The following is a 19,042-nucleotide window of genomic DNA, read 5'->3' on the forward strand; positions in this document are numbered from 1 at the left end:
CATCAATCATAATCGAGTCAGGCCTATTTGGTTGCGCAAACTGCGGTAATCCCGTTCGTAGCTCTCCGTTAAGGAATGCTCGAAGTGCAAGGAATAACTCAGGATCTCCATACAGCTTTGCTATGATCGTGGTTCGGACCTCAGAAGACATGAAGTCCACTAGTTTGGCAACATTCATTGGCGTTTTGCAGGGTGTAGGTCCTTGACTAGGAACTGGTGAGGATGGAATCTCATATTCCTCAATGGGATCAGGTATTCCTTCGTTAAACATCCTTTCCAACAAGAAGGGTGTATGCTCACTTTCTGATGTCCTGTCCTCACTCCCTTCTTGGATGATACTAGATATGGCTAACGGCCTATGGTTCATGTGGGGTGGATGAACTTGCGTGGGAAACACTGTGTCATGAATTTTTACATGCATGGGTTCTGGTTCTAGTTTCCTTTGAGTCTCCTCCACTAAACCTCTTAGATGTTTCACCTGCTTAATCTCATCTACTGGGTTTGGGTACGTCCCAATCTTCTGTTTACAATTCTTCCCTTTTTGCCCCTGCGGTTTATCTTGGGGGTCTTGGATTGGATTTGGAAACACTTGTGGTGTTTTCAGAGGCTCTTTATGGTTTTCTCTCATTCGGTTTTCATTTGGTTCCATGTTACGGTTTTCTTTGTCGGTCTTTCCCTTTGTGGTATTGGTTCTAGTCTCCATTGTCTCGACTGAATCTGAATCATCTTCGAGGTCATTCATATACACGGGGTCATCTCCTGTTCCTATGTTTGTTTTGGAACTTGGCTTTGAATTTTCCGTATTCTGCGACTTCTTCCTTCGTGTCTTCTTTTTCTTTGCTTGGATAATTGACGCGGTATCTCTCTCTTCGAGGATATGTCTTGGCCCTTGAAGCATGGACCGTGTAATCGCACAAGCGGGTGCGACGGGTGGTATTGGTGACGTCACACTAGCAATTTCGACCAAATTCAGGGGTGTGATTTTAGGCGCATTTGGGTTATAGGGGCATTGGGCAATCAAGTGATCTATGCCACAACGATTACATGTGAGTATTGGCATTGCAGACGTGCTCCCTTGATTCACTTGCATCTGTGCAGCATTCTTTTGCAGCCTAATAGGGCATTCCGCTACTCGATGTGGTCCACCACACTCGTAGCATTGAAGAGGTGGCCTCCTAGCCTGGGTGTTGATATTTTGACCTCTGGATGCGAGAGCAGCAGCTTGATAAACCGGCTTGACTTGTCCCCAACAATCTTCCATGTAGTATATAGGACACTCTTCCAATGTATCAAGTCCGTAGGCAATACTAGTGTCTATTTCCTCCTCACAACCATCTGCATAAGCGTTTGATGGCTCGCAACCCACTTGGTTCATAGGGGCGACTCTTGGATGCGGGGGCTGCGGTCCTAGCACAGGAGGTGGTAACGGTGTAGCTTGTACAACATTTTGAGATCTAGGGACCATGTGTTGCGGTAGTTGCTCAACAGGTGGAGCAGGCATCAATACAGGAGCTCGAGGCGCATCCGTGTAGGCTACAGGTGGTCTATTTGCCATCATACGTTTGATCATTAAACAATCCTTAGCTTGGTGACCATACCTACCACATGCGTTGCAAGTTCCATTAAATTTTACTCTAAACGTAGGGCACTCACTAGTGCTATGTGGACCTAAGCAAATGGAACACCATTGTTGCTCCCTTCTTGGATACATGTGACTATTTTGAGGGGGTCGATTATCCTTAAGAGACTCTTGGATTGCCTTGGTGAGGTCTGTCAAGAATGTCTCAAATACCTTTGGCTCATTGGCAATGGGCTTTGCAGTCATGGGTTCATACTCAATGGCTTGTGAGCTAGTGGATCTCGTGTCAGTAGACACCCTCATGCCTGCTATCATCAAGTTGTCCTCTAATTGGATTGCATTGGCAGTGACATCTTCCCAGGTTGTGATACCTCTAATCACTAGTCCATTATAGATTCCTTCATTCCTCAACCCTCGAATGAATCGATCAAGTAGTTGGTTATTGTTGAAGCGCTCATTTACAGGGCAGCGAGAGTTTAAGTGCTTTAGACGACTAATGAAGTCCCTTACTGACTCTCCTTCCTTACGTTCGGCCTTCTGTAGCTGAGATGCTACACCCCAAAGCACACCTTCTCGTATGTACTCTTTTAGAAACAACCTTCGAAGGGTAGGGTAGATTGTTTTCTCGTCCACCCTTAGGGTCCTATACCAATCTCCAGCCTTCCCACTTAATGTCAAGCTTAAGGCATTGCACTTATGTAGTTCGTTGCGTTCCCCTAAGGAATCACATACTTGTTCAAACACTTCAATGTGTTTCCTAGCATCTTCGTCCCCATTGAATTTTTGCGTGAGTTTGGCAATTTGTACTGCCTTACTTCTAGGCTCTCTATCAGAAGCATGACGCATATTTTCCGCGATAGATCGACCTATGGTTTGAGCAAACGCTGCCAAGTCACCTATGTGAGGAGGCAGGGCCGGTGGAGGTACTCTTGGAATCATATGTGGGAGAGGAACGGGTATCGGTCTTGGCATATGTGTAGATGATGCAGGATATGGAACATAACCGGGCATAGGTCCACTCGGATAAGAGCTAGGGAGCGGCACTCGAGGAGCATAAGCAAGTGGTACAATTGGAGGTGTGGGGGCCATGTGTGCATAAGGGGCTAGAGGCACATATGGTCGAGGCCCCATATTAGGTACTATGACACTAGGTAGTGGCACTGCGCTAATCGTAGATGTCATTGGTACATTCTCTGTCAGGCTTATCCCTGGAGGGAGCACTGTGTTTTCCTTAATAGAGGGTTGAGCCAAGTTAGGGAAGCTAAAGTTTTCGCTCGGAGGCTCAGATTGCATAGAGACCCCAGGTGAAATGACGTAAGATGGGTCCATGGGGCTCATTAGAGGAGTCTCCATTTGTGATAGAGTAGGCTGTTGAGCCTTGCTCGTATCCAGAAATCTCATGGGGCCAGTTGAGAGTATATTTACCCCTCGGTTTTGCCTTTCTAATTGAATAATGCCATGGATAACATTACAGATCATTTTCTGTTGATCTTCGATGCTCGTGGCACTAGAGGTGGATTGTACAATCTCTATCCATCCTACATGGTAGGCGTGGCCAGAGTGTAGATCCGTCAACACCTCAGTGTGGAGGTCGTATGTCCAATGATCATTAATGAACAATCCTTCTAGAGTCGACGTGTTAACGGTTTCTTGTGAGGTAGAAGCAATGTTGCTTCCCGTGGTTTTACTTGTCACCAACGGTACTCTAGAGGGAACTTCTGAAGGAGGCAGCTCAACAGGGCCTTCTTGGTAAGAAGTTGGCAGGATATCCACATGGACACTCTTTGGGGGTGTGGGGTCCACGTGCGATGTGAAAGGAGATTCCACTTCCCCACCCCCTTCGTGTGCTTCATTTGCATCAGGTTCCGAGCGAGTAGCTCTACCTAATGTTTCCATGAAACGGCTAAACATACTAGTACTAGGCTGTGGAGCTTCGGGAGGTGCATGGCCTTCTCTCTCAGTGTTTTGGTTAGGGTATGCTTCCATGATTTCTGAGTCGGAGGAGGAATCACTAGCGGCTATTTTAGGGTCTTGGGTGGTGCTACCTTGTGTCCCCGCTGAGGGTCTAGAGCTTATCGTGGATGGGTAATGGGTATCCGTATGAACAGAGGCACCCTCAATATGCTCGTGTTCTAGCACCCGCCCAGAGCGTAAGTGCATGTGCTTTTGATACCCTAAGGTGTCAAAAAGCTGCTCTAGGAGGCCTTGTGACTAGTTTTTAGCGTGTCTTTTGTTTGTTTTTTTTTTTTGCTAGATTTTTTTTGAGCGTGTCGTGGAATGGGCCGTGTGATAGCTCAAAACGAGCGTATCGGTCAGAGGGTCGTGCCGTGCTTTACAGCCCTCCGTTTGGTCACTCTATGCCCTCGGAATCCCTAAAACTGTCAATTTCCAGTAGGGAACTAGGCCCAAACTAGAAAGTCTAAGGGTGCAAGTGGGAAGAGAAAGGAGGAGAGTGGAGGACTTGTCCCACATGCTCTCATTCTCTCTTGAGGGAGTAGGGTATATATATAAGAGTGAGTCTAGTATATATCATAAGACTGAGGACTGAGACCTGGGCTTGGGCTTGGGCTTGGGCTTGGGCTTGGGCTTGGGCTTGGGCTTGGGCTTGGGCTTGGGAAAATGATCCCGATCCCGATCTATCTTTTATACAAACCAACCCGTACGTTTTAAGAGTCGTGTTTTTTATTTTCGAAAAATTTTCGCCACCCACTCGCTCGCGTTTTTAATTTACGAAATTATTTTTTTTTTTTTTTTCGAAATTTTTTTTTTTTTTTTTTTTCTCAAAAAACTTTTTTTTCCCAAAAAATTATTTTTTTTGTTTTCTTTTTTTTTGATGCAGAAAAACGCAGCAATTAAAAAAATGCAGAAAAACGCAAAAAAAGCAGAAATTGCAGAAAAATGCAGAAAATACACAGAAATTGCTGAAATTGCTGAAAATGCAGGAAAAACGCAGAAAATGCAGAACTTGACAGAAATGCGAAAAATTGCAGGAAGTGAAAACGCCGAACTTGAAAACGCAGAAATTGCAGAATTTGGAAAACGCAGACAATAACAGAAATTGAAACTTGACAGCAATTGCAGAAAACGCAAAAAACAGAAATCTCCGCACACTCCTTCCCTGCCTTTCCTATGATAGAAATTGCACCACAAGGAAGCGTAAAGTGCTAACCGAGCTTAGTGTAGGGCATATCCCCGGCAGCGGCGCCAAAAATGTGCGCTCCTTGCCGCACTGTCGAAGCAAGGGACTTGCCGATACACCGTATGCGAGCCACAAACGGCTCCAAGCACACAACAAGCCTAAACTAGCAAGCTCAAGAAAACAAAGGGTGTGTCACTCACCGCTCTACGCTCGCCTTCGTGGTGGATTCCTCGCCGCGATGAAGAAGAAGCTGCAGTCGTGCCGCGCTCAACCGCTTCGCCGCCGTCGTGCCTTCGTAATGCTCGATCGCACACACACTCTCCCTCTCTCTCTCTCTCTCACACACACACACAAGGAGGTGAAGAAGAAGAAGAAGATGGAGATGGAGCAAGAGCACTCTTCAATTGCACAAATGAGAGAATGAGTAAAAATTAGGTTTAGTTGGCTTTTATAGGAGCTCACCCCATTCACACTTGGGCGCCCATGCTTAACCAACTAATCCCTTGAATGTCCCAGTTAAAGCGCGCCTCTCATCGGCGATCACTCTACCTTTCCCTATTGGACCGACAAGCCCGGTACCTGACTCTACCAAATACATAATACACGTCCGTCGTAGGTGATGTGGTGTCCGTGTGCCGTGAGGGTTAACATTGCTCAACTCCATAAGGTACTATATGGTCTCAAACAAGCTTCGCGAGCCTCGTATACAAAATTTGATCTTTTTCTCACCTCTAAAGGATTCATCTCTTGCTCGTCAGACCCCAACTTATACATAAAACGCCAAGGTAGCAGTTTTGTGATTCTTGCTCTTTATGTGGATGATACCATCCTTGTTTCCAATGATTTGGGATTTCTTCAGCAAGTGAAAAAGTTATTGTCTTCTGCATTTGATATGGTGGATCTTGGAGAGATTCACTCGTGTCTTGACATTCAAATCCAACGGAACCGTACAAAAGGTATTTTATTTCTTCGGCAGTCAAAGTTTATTGCAGATACTATTCAAAAATTTGGTATGGAATCTGCACATTCAGCCAACACACCTTGTCTTGCGAGCTCTACGAAGAACACTTTTCACAATGGCGGTCAACTTGTCACAAATCAACCTTATGCTAACTTGATTGGATGTCTTCAGTTTGTCAGCATGAACACTCGTCCTGATATTCTGTTTGCTGCTAATTATCTTGGACAGCATCTTGCATGTCCTTCTCTTAAGCATTGGTCTGCTGCAAAGCGTGTGTTGAAATACTTGAAAGGCACTACAGATTTTGGTTTAGTCTATTAGCGACAACTCACATCGGATTCTATGCAATCTCTTTCTCTTTTGGGTTACACAGATGCAGACTGGGCAAGCTCACATTTATCTATGCGATCTACTAGTGGAAATTTCTTCTTTATAAATGGTTGTCTTGTTTCTTGACTAGCAAGAAACAACGTTGTGTTGCAGTTTCTACGACTGAGTCATAATATGTTGCGGCATCACTTGCAGCTCGTGAGTTGATTTGGCTTCGACAAATGCTGGTTGATATTGGTCACTCTCCTCTTTCTAGCACACCCTTGCGGTGTGACAACCAAAGTGCTATTAGTCTTGCAAAGGACTATGTTCAACATAATAAGTCAAAGCACATTGCTGTCCATTATCATTATGTCAGGTATGAAGTACGCAAAGGAACCATTATGGTTGAACATTGTCCAAGTGACCAGATGATTGTAGAAATTTTGACCAAAGGCCTCAACGAGTCACGTTTCATCCTCTTGCGCTCGGAGCTTGGAGTTGCTTCGACCTCACTCTTTCTAGATTAGCATCTTTGCTATTGTAATAGCTTTGTACATATGACATTGTAATATTTTAGGTACCATGCACTATGCACACTCCACATTTGCACATTGTGATCTCTAAGTCACTTGAATATTTGTACATAGATGCACAATTCACTTTCACATCATCATCGCTGGTTCATATTTTCACATTGTATGGGGGCTTGGGTTTTTCCCTTGAACTCCCCAAGGGTTTTTTCATCCAAAGCTAGAGACCTTTGTTTGAGTGGGGATGATGGAGCTATATATGGCTCACTCTACTCAACTTGATCTCACCTATATATTTGTATTTTGTCCTCAATATGAATCAGTCTTTGGGAGCGTATATGGTGTTTCTCTTGTCTCGTCTCTCTCTCTTTCTCTCTACATCTCAAAATTTTGAAGACGCCTCATAAAATAATTCATTTCATTTTTCTCTATTGCCCTCTCAACCTTAATGACTTTGCTCGTCAATACACCTTTGGTATAGGTGACCTCAAAAGTCTGCCATGAAGTTTGATTTTTTCAATACCGTGTCTCTAAATTATCGCATTCAATGATCTCCCTCTCTAAATATCCCCCCATTGTTTCCTCGTCTCAAGAAACTCTCCTAGCGTCTATTCACTTCTAACCAGCACAAACAACCTAAGGCATCTCTGTTCCTGCTCAATAGTCTAAAATCACTCTCTAAATAGACAATACAGGTGGCTTCCTATCTCATAGTATACTAGACGAGGCCATACTGTGATATCGCTTTATCTTGGTACCTGTATCTTGGCCTCTACTCGTATCCCTGTCCCTTTACCCCCCCCACCTTCAATTACATTGCCAATACACCCCATCAACAACTCCAATCTAGCTAGATAATAATATATCCACAAATCTACCTAAAGCACTATGAGGGACATTAATGAATAATACACATTTGTGATGGGTAACAACACAAATTTACGTAGCAAGTGTTTCGAAACACATGATGGATTATATCACACTATTTGCAGAGACTTTATTTTACTGAAGATTTTTTTTTATGGTATTCTGTCGGTGGGTAGCACAATATTTTAAACACCTTTGCGATTCCTAGCAATGCTATTATCATTTTATATTCAGTTGGTTAATGCTAGCACACGTAAGTACAAAATGTTGTATGCTCATGTTCCAACTGCCAGTTTTCTCGGTAACCACTTTTTGCAACTTCCTCTAATTACAACTCGACTCTATTGCATGCTCCTTTTGAGATTCCTTGTATTGATCAACATTGTCAAATATCCTGCATTCTTAATTAGGGACTTAAAAATTGTTAGACTTCTCAAACTGTGAAGATTTTTTGGATTTTCTCCTTTTCGAATAGCTCATTTTTACATTTCACTAGTTGTTGTACATTAGCACTGCTCCACACTACTATGTTTAGTTCGTTTACCACAGTTTTAAGGAAATAAACGCATCTGCCTTGCTTGACCGTAATCAAATGATTTTTATCATAATCTTCATTTGTTTTTGTTACATTTATCTAACTCATCTAAGGATACTCAAACACCGCGAAGATGGTATTCAAAGGAATTTTTGTTGAGATGATTTCGTTGAGATGATTTGTCAATAAGCTATGCAGCTACTCAGGCGAGCTAAGGTGCTCTGGGATAGTGAGCAACAGTTTGTTAGGGCTTTGATATACTACACCGTGATGTCGGCAACGTGGTAAATATATTTTCTCCTTTATGTCTAGCCTAGTCCATTGGTCACCAACACACAGATTCGCCGATTTAGGCAGTGTGTAAATACTCATCTTGGTGCAGATCCGTCGATTAAGGCAGCACATTCATAAACTTCAGATTTATTCTTTTTAAACAATATCCAATGCAGATCCACCGATTTAGGCAGCATTAGTGCAGATTCGCCGATTTAGGCAGCACGTTTTATTGGTGTAGACTCGCCGGATGATGCAACACCAATCACAAAATCATGCTACAGTGGCTGGCCATCACTGTAACTGGTATGATTTTGTTACACGGGTACATAATAAAAGTGATTTGGACTTGGACTTATATTATGGAATTGGAATTGGATTGGGATTTGGTATCTAGTGATTATTATGGCAGTGTTTATGTGATGAGACTTGACATTATGAGATGAATGATGAGTGTGACCAATGATATCCTGATTCCTCAGGGTATGACATATACTGCTTATTCTAGTGGTATGGGATACTAGAATAGGTAGTATGTGGATGACGGCAGGCATAAGCTAATGTTGTTTAGTTTCATAAATATATATATATTTTTTAAAAATAATTATAATGTGATGTTTTTTGACACAACAGACTAATCACTATTTTTCACAAGTATTGTTTGCAAATTTTTATCTTCGCAACTGAGGACAGTTTCTTTCCAATGGAGAGGTATGTTATGGAATTGATATTCTATTATTTGTTGCAGCTGATAGGTGGAAAAGATTAGACCCAGCTTGGCCTATGCGACTGGATATATATATCATGTACATTTTATTATTCAAGTGCTCTTTTATGAGCTTTGGCCATTTATGACCGGCCGGCCAGTTTGTAACCAATTTGACCATTCAAGAAATCTATATAACAAATACGTGCAAGAGGGAAATGGTCACTCTTGCATGGGGGGAAATTGCACCCAGTGTCTGTGTACTTCTTCTCCCCTCTCCCCTCTTCTCTCTCACCGTGCCGGCGTAGCACTCCGCTCTAGGAGGTGCGCCTGCCCGTGCTATGTCGTTCTATCACGCTCTCTTTGTCTCTCTGCTCGTGTACAACGTGGATTAGGTGTTGTGTGATTCGAGGTATGCAGATTTAGTCATTTATGTCTCGCTATGTGCTATTTTCGAGTATTTTGCAGGGCAGCCAGGCTTCCCGTTTGTAGCATGTAATGCATTCTTCATTTCCCCCAAATCTAATGCTTTATACACTTTACGGATTATTGTCACTACAAGAGGTTGTGTGCTCTTGTGACGCTATTAGCGACGGAAATACACTGGGTTTTTATAACCCCCGGCGTCGCTAATAGCGTCGCTACGAGAGCGTCGCTATAACCGTCGCTATAGGCGTCGCTATATGGGTCACTATGAGCATCGCTATATAGCGACGCTCATAGCGTCGCCTATAGCGACGCTGCTCATAGTGACCCATATAGCGACGCCTATAGCGACGGTTATAGCGACGTTTACACAGAAGACTATAGCGACGCTCATAGAGACGCTATAGACCCATAAATAGCGACGGTTATAGCGACGCCCGAGAGAATTTTTTTTTGGTGACAGGGCATTGAATGCCCTACCACCCATCAACCATATTGTACTTGATTCACTTTTTAAAAAAAGTGCAAGGGTAGATAATAGACCCAAAATAGTCACCCACAAGACGCATTGTTTACAAAATTGACAAGCGTAAAATTGTCAATTGTACACATCATAGGCAAAATGAATTGATTGGCAAATGTAATAATGACAATTGTACAACATCATAGGCATAAAGAATTGATTGGCAAAAGGAACTGCGGTGACAAATGTAATAATATACATGGTTCAAAAAGACGTATAAAATCCGTCTCATGATACATAAGCTATGAGAAACCCTAAACTAATGCTATCTAGCTACGGCTAAACTGACGTCGTCTAGTCAGACATCTCATCGCGTCCAAGCGGCGTATCTGTCGGATTCTGCAAAAAAAGACAATAAGACAGCTTTCAGTAAGTATAAACATATAACGACATTTATAAAACAATACAAAAAATAAAAAAGAGTAAACCCTAATACTAACCATGCCACCGCGAGAACTGAGAATGTCCATCAGGGCGTTTAAGCCCTTCCTGCCTGCGTACTCGCGCTCGTACGGTGTGGGATCACGTCCTATCATCGACCACTGTCAAAACATACAAAGATTTCATTATGTTAGAATTAAAAAACTCATAAACCCTAAACTATCGAACATAAAGAGCAATGTGAAAACACTTACAAAATCGGCCTCAAATGATGCCCATCCACCTCTCCCCAAGTGGTGCGAGCTCCCTGCCTCTACTCGTGCTCTAGCTGCATCCTTTTGTTGCTTCCACTTGTCGGGATTCTCGCGCGCTGCTTTCTTTGCATTCTTCCAATCTTCTTTGGCCAACCAATCTGGCCTGTTCCACCCATTCTTGATTGATTTTTGCACTTCGGAACACTTGTGTTTGCAGTATTCGCGCATTCGAATCTTCATCAGGTCTTCATTGAAGCGCTGATCCCGTGTTGGAATGGGAAACTCATAATGAAGTATGCTGATGACTCTGTTTTTTAAATCACGTGGTACTTCACTCCATTTGTTTAGTATGTAGTGTCTAAACAGCTGAGAGCAAAGACCACGCATGCGCGAGATCACCTTCTTGCCGTCATCATCCATGATGATGCCGCCGCTGAAGTCGATGGAGTAAGACAAGTCCTCTGGCCGGTGACGCGTGAACCTGGGTGTCCCGGCAGGGGTCTCTAGCGGCGTGTCGATGGGGGTACGGACGTCAGGTGTCTCCACCGGCATCTGGGCCCCGAAGCGAGGAGTGTCGAGTGGGGTGGCTCCTGGCGGAGTAGGTAGAGGTGTGTAGCTTCTAGGAACAGTCAGCCGTGCAAAACTTGGCGTAGATGGCGATGCTGTGGCTGGTGTGGGGGCGGGCAAAGAAGGGGAGGGTAAAGAGCCTCGTCGAACACGAGGCGGTGTGGAGGCATCAGTGGCGGAATCCCCACAACAACCGCCACCGCCACCACTAGAGCGCCGGTGTCTAGACGAGTGTGAAGCTCGTCTTGTCGACGCCGAAGCTTCGGAGCGCGCCGAATGCTCCGAAAGAGAGGGAGATGTGGATGGAGTAGGAACGCGCGATGATGCACCAGAGCGATGACGCTCCACGTACCACTGTCTCTGCTGCGGTGACAAAGAAGAAAGAAACTCCTCATCATCCATACCTGCATTAAACACACGAATATTTAAACTTAATATTGAATGAATAGAGTAGACAATGACGCAAAGACCATTAAATACAATGACGTAATGACGCATATAAATACAATGACGCAAAGACCATTAAATACAATGACGTAATGACGCATATAAATACAATGACGCAATGAATTGAGTGATAGAAGAGGCAAGTCGAAAACTCAGAATTTTCAATCAAAAGATGTGAGCGCGAGTAGAAAAGAGCGTTATACACCATGGAAGGTACTTAGAGAGCCAGAGCTTTTACAACACGGAGCAAAATTGTTCAAATACAATATTTGTGGCTTTAAGAGATCTCTCTCTCATCCTCGCATAACTCAGCATAACTTCCTATATCTATATAGAGCTCTCCGTTTAAACACATATCCTCTGTTTCATTTTGTAGCTCCTCTGCATGCACCCCATATAGAGTAGTAGCATCTTGATGCTCGTCTGGCACCACCGCAGCGGCTTCTAATTGAGCTTCTTCTCTGATCTCCTCCATTGATGCCGTTGTGATTGGCACATGGTAGCCTTCATACGTCCTTGCACTATGAGGGGCTACCTCTATGACGTACCACCAGTTTGATGTAGACTTTGTAGGATGAAATATTACCTGCCAGAGCCACATAACTTACATGAGAGCTTTCAAGCACATAACTTGTAAAAGGGGGATGTTAACTATTTACATACTTACTTGTTCACAATGCTCGGGTAGTACGAAAGTGTCTCTTAGGTCAGTCCATTTCTTAGTAGAATCCACCTCAAGAAAACCAGACTCTCCTCTACGCACAGTAGCATTGCGACCCTCCATGATTATCTTGAACCATTGCACATCGAACAAGTCGACAAAAAATCCTCAGTAATCGATCCTCAAAATCTCTTGCAGCGTGCCGAAGTAAGTGAGTTCCGCCACCACAGGATCTGCATCAGAGGAACATCGTCGACTAGACTGTTCAAATTTTGCCATGATTCCACAATCTTGAGTAAAACGCTTTTTGTCGATTCGTTCCACCCTAAAATGTCGACCTTTACACCATGCTGCTGTGTATGACTTATACTACAACGAACAAAGATTATGAGTGGCCGTTCAAACGTTTATAAATAAAGTCACTTGCTAGTCGTACATTGCAAACCTACCTTGGTCGCGCAACCCCGAGAGTACTCCCACTCTTCCTCAGTCACTTCGTCGCCGCATTGTTGTGCGCTTTTCAATTGGTTGTGCAACCATCTTAAACTCATGAAGGTTGGTAGGCTCTCCAGAACCGCTGGATAGTGCATCGGTGGTCGTCTTCCTCGTCTCCACTCGATTTGTGCCCTTTGTCGCTCTTGCTTTGCATCCTCATATTGTGAAATCCACTTTTGCATCACTGGATTGTGAAGCATGCAAAATCGGTTGATTTTAGCCTCTAGATCTTCCGTCATCTTCTTCTCAACACCGAGATTGCACATGACAATCCCAGATATGCGCTCATCATCTATGGTTTGCCATAGCGTGTCCCGGGATTTATCAAATCCGTCTAGCCACTCTCCAATGTACACTAGGGACTCTAATACCAACCAACCTTTTGCCATGCTACCCTCCGGACGTGCCTTTTGACGCACATATCCCTTAAGCTTTTTCATGAAACGTTCTAAGAAGAACATCCATCTGGAATGAACTGTGCCAGCTATTTCCACCTCATCAACTATGTGAACAAGAAGATGCACCTGAATGGTTAGCATTGTAGTAGGAAAATGTTTCTCAAACATGCACACAAGCTCCGCAGCATTTAGTTTGGCGAATGGTATGGAGTCTACGTTGATCTCCTTTTGTGAGATCCATTGCACCAGCTTTGCAAGTTTGTAGATTGTGTTACGGATGTCGAGAGACAAACATCCCTCAATGGCAACCGGTAGAACAAACTGTAAAGTATGTGCAACAATGATATTAAAGTCCACATTTTATGCAATGATATTAAAGTCCACTATGAACGTACCTGACACATTTTATGCCAATCGTGTGACTTCAAACCGGTAAGCTTTCCTTCTTTAGTAAAACACGTTCGGAGCGAGTGCATTACGCCAGTGGGGGTCCGCAAAGATCGAATGGTCTCTTTTACTTTGCGTTCTTGGGCTCCTGTGAAAATCCATGGTGCTTTAGGGAGTTTTATCGATCCATCAGACGCTGTTTGCGGCCAATATTGCTCCATACGATCCACATTTCTAAGGTCAACTTTGGCTCCCAAAGTATCTTTCTTGCCGGTCAGATGGTCCCATAGTAGATTACCCACATTCTTGAATATGTGCATTGGATCGAGCAAGTGATTGATCATGAGTCGGGGCCAGTATGGTAACTCGTACCATAGAGATAGTCTCTTCATCCCTGGAGCCAATCCGTCATCGCACATCTCCTTCTGCTCTAACCATCCTTGTGCAGACATCCTTGGTGGCTCTCTTCCCAAAAAGCCGTCGCGTAACACATGATTCTCTGGAAGATACGCTTGATGACCTTCGTAGATTTTCTTCTTCAGTGAGGGTGCCCTACGTGCATTCAGTCTAGGTCTACATGTGACACATGCTCATTATCCGCTTGTTTGAAGCCCTACATGTATACACATGATAATAGATCAACTATGGGAAAAAACAAGATTTACAGTGTCTGAGTGAGGAGTGTCAATAGATCACGTGAGCATTCTGTTAGCCCGGGATAGTCATGCATGGTCCACATTAGAATGCCTTTGATCAAAGCATTCCGTCGTCCTGTGTGTCGGCTCATATCCACCACCTCTATGCCAATCCACAATTGTTGTAGCTCTTCCAATAGTGGACGAAGATACACATCCATATTCCCCACTTTATATCGCCCTGGCACAATCAAGCTTAGCCATAGGTGCCCCTTCTTCGTAGTCAACCACGGGGGAATGTTGTAGTTGACGATGACAACGGGCCATACACTGTAAGATGTTGATCTTTGACCAAATGGATTTACGCCATCAATAGCCAGGCCTAAGCGCAAATTTTGAGCTTCCCTGGCAAAATCCGACCATGTTCCATCTATATGTTTCCAGGCTGCGCAATCTGCAGGAATTCGTAGCACACCATCCGAAGATTTATTCTCCTGATGCCATGATGCTAGAGCGGCCAGGGACTTACATTCGAAGAAATGCTTGATGGGAGGAAGCAGAGGAAAATGTCGCAAAACCTTTTGTGGAATTTTTGTCCCGTGGAGATCTACTCGATATCTTTCGGAATCACATTTCGGACACTTCTCCATGTCTATGTATTCCCCTCTGAAAAGAATGCAGTCATTAGGACAAGCATGGATAGAATTGTAATCCATCCCCAAGTTTTGCAAAATCTTTCTTGCTTCATCTCGGGAATCTGGCATCACATTGTCAGCTGGTAGTATGTGCTCTTTAAGCAATCTACACAACATAAAAATACGATACAATCGTGTAAAAATCTATCAGATCATTATACATTTAGAGTTTTATTAAAGTAAACTAATTGTAATAGATCACCTGAAAAGCGCTGTGACGCTAGTGTCACTCCATCCAAACTTTGCCTGCATGTTGAGAAGAACCAGGAGTGCTTTCAATGTAGACATACGTGCTCCATTATACAATGGCATATCGGCTTCACTTTTCATATCATCATAGATAAGCCTTTCTGAATCCATGATCGTCTCGATCATTTCATCAATCTCGGGCTCAAACATTGCCTCGTTGGGAATGTGCTCTGCATGATCATCCCCCGAGCTGTCAGAGGCTACATCTTGTGGCCTCACATATGCTGCTTGACCAAAGCGCCTGCGAACACGTCTATTGGGTTGCAAGATTGCTGCTTGTTGGCCAGCGTCAGAGTCCGACGAGTTATAATTGGCAACAACTCGATCTATAATAGATGGATCGAACTTGCCAAATTCGCGAACGTGCTGCAAAGAAACACGTCTTGTCCGTCGCACAGCATGCTTGCATTGATTACAAGGACATAAGACCCTCGTTGGGAGATAGGTGTTTCGGTTGGACGGTCCCACATCCTCGTCGCTACTCATAATGAGGATAAAAAACTTATAACCTGGACAACAAATTTAATATTCTATTGGAATTCTTCATCTTATCTCTCTCTCTCTCTCTCTCTCTCTCTCTCTCTCTCTCTCTCTCTCTCTCTCTCTCTCTCTCTCTCTCTCTCTTTACCTCAAATTCTCTAGTCATGTCCAATCCCCGCACACCTCGGTCTAGAGGTGCACGGAGATCAGAACCACCGGGTTATAATCTCGTCTTTATTGGTCAATACCTATATTTGTGGGTACAAGAAATCTACACACCCACGTCTACATGATACTGCATGTAGTGGACAAAACCCCTTTGCCTCTTCTCTAGCTGTAGCACTTCACAGCATCTTAACATCTTTTCACAGAAGATCTTTTCACTGTTCGTCTAACTCTAAACCCTAAATCGTAAGTAATTCTTGCGTGGACTCGATCTAACATAAATAAGCGTAAATCTAAATAAACATAAATCTAACTAAAAATAAACCTAAATCTAATTTAACGTAAGTCTACATCTAACCTAATCTTTAACGTCTTTTGGGATAGTTTCCTACGACGTTAAAACTCTCTTCTTCTTGTGTGTGTGTGTGTGGGTAAACCCAAATAAACCTAAGTCTAATCTAATATAACATAAATCTAAATCTAACGTAAATTATGTTATATTAAAAACAAAGAACTAAACTAACAGGGGTTATAAGAACCTTAAAACTAATTTAACACATAATTTTTCACATAACTCGGCAAGAGTTGGCATTCTCATCACTAAAGATGTGAGAGTTAACTTCCGGCGGTGACGCTGCCTCATCTCCATCCACATCTGACGACAGCAATTGGCCCTTTAGATCGTTCTTGCTCTTGTTACTAGCTTTGAAGTTGCTGTTGAATGACTAGAGGTTGTCTAGATGGTCATTGTGTCGGGGATGTAGTGACTCTTGCCGCCCTGAAGATCCACCTTCTTCCCTATCTTCTGAAGACATTTCACCAGTACTTTTGGATCGACGGAGCCCACCATGAGTGAAGGCAGCAATACCCTATATTCCATTGAGGGCTTTCTTCACCCGCTTCATGCAGGCATCGCAGTCTATGGAGACCTAAATCTAATCTAATATAACGTAAATCTAAATCTAGCGTAAATAAACGTAAATCTAGTTAAAAATAAACCTAAATCTAATTTAATGTAAGTCTACATATAACCTAATCTTTAACGTCTTTTAAGATAGTTTCCTACGACGTTATAACTCTCTTCTTCTTGTGTGTGTGCGCGTGTGTGGATGTGTGTGCCAATAAAAAGAGATAAATGGTATAACCTTTTTGTCACCCATGCCAAGTATGATAGATTGATTATGTCATTTCCCTCTTAAATAATAGGTCTTGAGTTCAACTCCTCGTCGGCTAGATCTTTAGGTCTTTTAATTTTAATTAGTTTCCTACGACGTTAAATTAGTTTCTCTCTCTTTCTCTCTCAATGTGTGTGCGTTTTTTTTGGATCGTATGCATGTTTTCTCTCTCTTTTCCTCTCTCAATGTGTGCGTTTTTTGTTTATGCATGTTCTCTCTCTCTTTTCCTCTCTCAATGCGTGCGTTTTTTGTTTATGCATGCTCTCTCTCTCTTTTTCTCTCTCAATGTGTGTGTGCATTCTTTGTTTATGTATGTGTGTGTGCGTTTTTGTTTTTGTTTGTACTCTCTCTCTCTCTCTCTCTCTCTCTCTCTCTCTCTCAAAAACACTATGTGTGTGTGTGTATGTGTGTGTGTGAGAGAGAGAGAGAGGGAGAGAGAAAGAGGGGAAGGGAACATGAGAATGAGGAGAGGGAAGGAGCATACCTGGCTCTCCTTCCTCTCCTCGTGTGTGTGTGTGTGTGTGTGTGTGTGGAGAAGAAAAAGAGAGAGAGAGAGAGAGAGAGAGAGAGAGAGAGAGTGAGGGAGAGCGTTACCTGCTCCTTGCTTGAGGGCGCCAAAAAACTCAGATCTGAGATCTGAGTTTTTGGGTGTGCTCGGTTATTTTTTTAGCCCAGCCGGCGTCGCTATGAGCGTCGCAAATTTACAAAGAAATTTGCGACGCTCATAGCGACGCCGGGAATTTTTTTTTTGAGCGTCGTTGTGTGAGCGTCGCTAATATGAATAGCCTCTTGTAGTGTGTATGAAACTTTGTGCATAAATCAACCATACACCATTTCCTACATGCATTTTTCATCAAGCATTCATCAACCGCACATGGACAGTCATCCGCTTCATGCTTCCTACTCATACAAATCTTGCACTTCTTCTTCTTCTTTTTACCCCCCATTACTTTGATTCTTCTCGAAAACCTCATGATAAAATGTTACCTTCTCGTGGTTGGAAATTAGATCCCATCTCTGCAATTCAGATTTCTCCTTGTATTTTGATCATCTTCTTCATTCTGCTTAGCAAATTTTTTGCCTTTTTGTAACTGTCATCATAACTGCTACTCAATAATCTTCTTGGCACTCGTCAATCCCACAAGAGAGAGTAAATCCGACCATGAAGACGCTTCATAAGCACTGTGATCGCCAATGTTTTATGGTTGGTTTAGCCGAACAGTTTTGTACATAGATTCTGACAATTCGTCTGACATTTCACTTTGACAACCATACAAATTCAGCCTACTGCACACGCATCATTTCAGCAACACACACACTTCGAACTGAACATTTTTACACTTGTATTGTACTCGGAACATGGAATACACAGAAATAATGAAAGAGAAATACGACAACTAATCTAAATTTTGCATTCGACAAACTGCTCCATCTGACAACTAGAAATTGATCATTACACAGAAAATGCGGCCATCCCATTATGCTACATAACTGATTGGCTTTCTTCTTCGCATGAGACAGATAAAAACGACCCTTAACACTAGGTTGGTAATGGGACACTTTTATGTCCTGTTAAGTGACCATTTTCCTTGAATTATGTCAAAAGTTTCAAAATGTATTTTGAGGTGCTATCTGTCTAGAAATTTGTCTCATGAGTTGAAAAAAACTCGACATTTTTTTGGAATATCAAATCCATCTTTAACCTTGTCCTTGCACAACATTTCACAACCTAAACTGTGTGAAAAAACGGGTCCTGTTTTTGGCTTTTTTCAAGTTTTTGCAACTATACCACTCTAGAATTCATGTTTGTGAGGTCTATAATGCTAGAGAACTATCTTTAGTAGTCCTCAACATGTCCTGATGCCTCTAGGGAGAAATAAATGTTAAAGTTGTAAGTTATGACCAAATTACAAAAATTGTCAAATCCTGTTTTTTAGCCAATTTTAGCTCTTCTAGGGTTTTTTTGGTGGCTTTCATGATATCCAAATGCAGTTTTGATTTTCTATGTCGCATATTGTAACATAAAGCTAATATTCCTTGAGTTTTGGGGCACCTAATACCCTATTTTGCATAGTAGACAACGATGGTTGATTTTTTCAATTATGGAAGAAAACGAAACATTCTAGTATATCTAGTATAACTTTTTCAATATTGTTAGTTTCTTGTGACAACTACATACATTTTGTAGGTAGTAACCATATC

This window comes from Adiantum capillus-veneris, chromosome 15 (assembly GCF_014529385.1).
Source record: "Adiantum capillus-veneris isolate H3 chromosome 15, ASM1452938v2, whole genome shotgun sequence".
NCBI classification, from domain to species: domain Eukaryota; kingdom Viridiplantae; phylum Streptophyta; class Polypodiopsida; order Polypodiales; family Pteridaceae; genus Adiantum; species Adiantum capillus-veneris.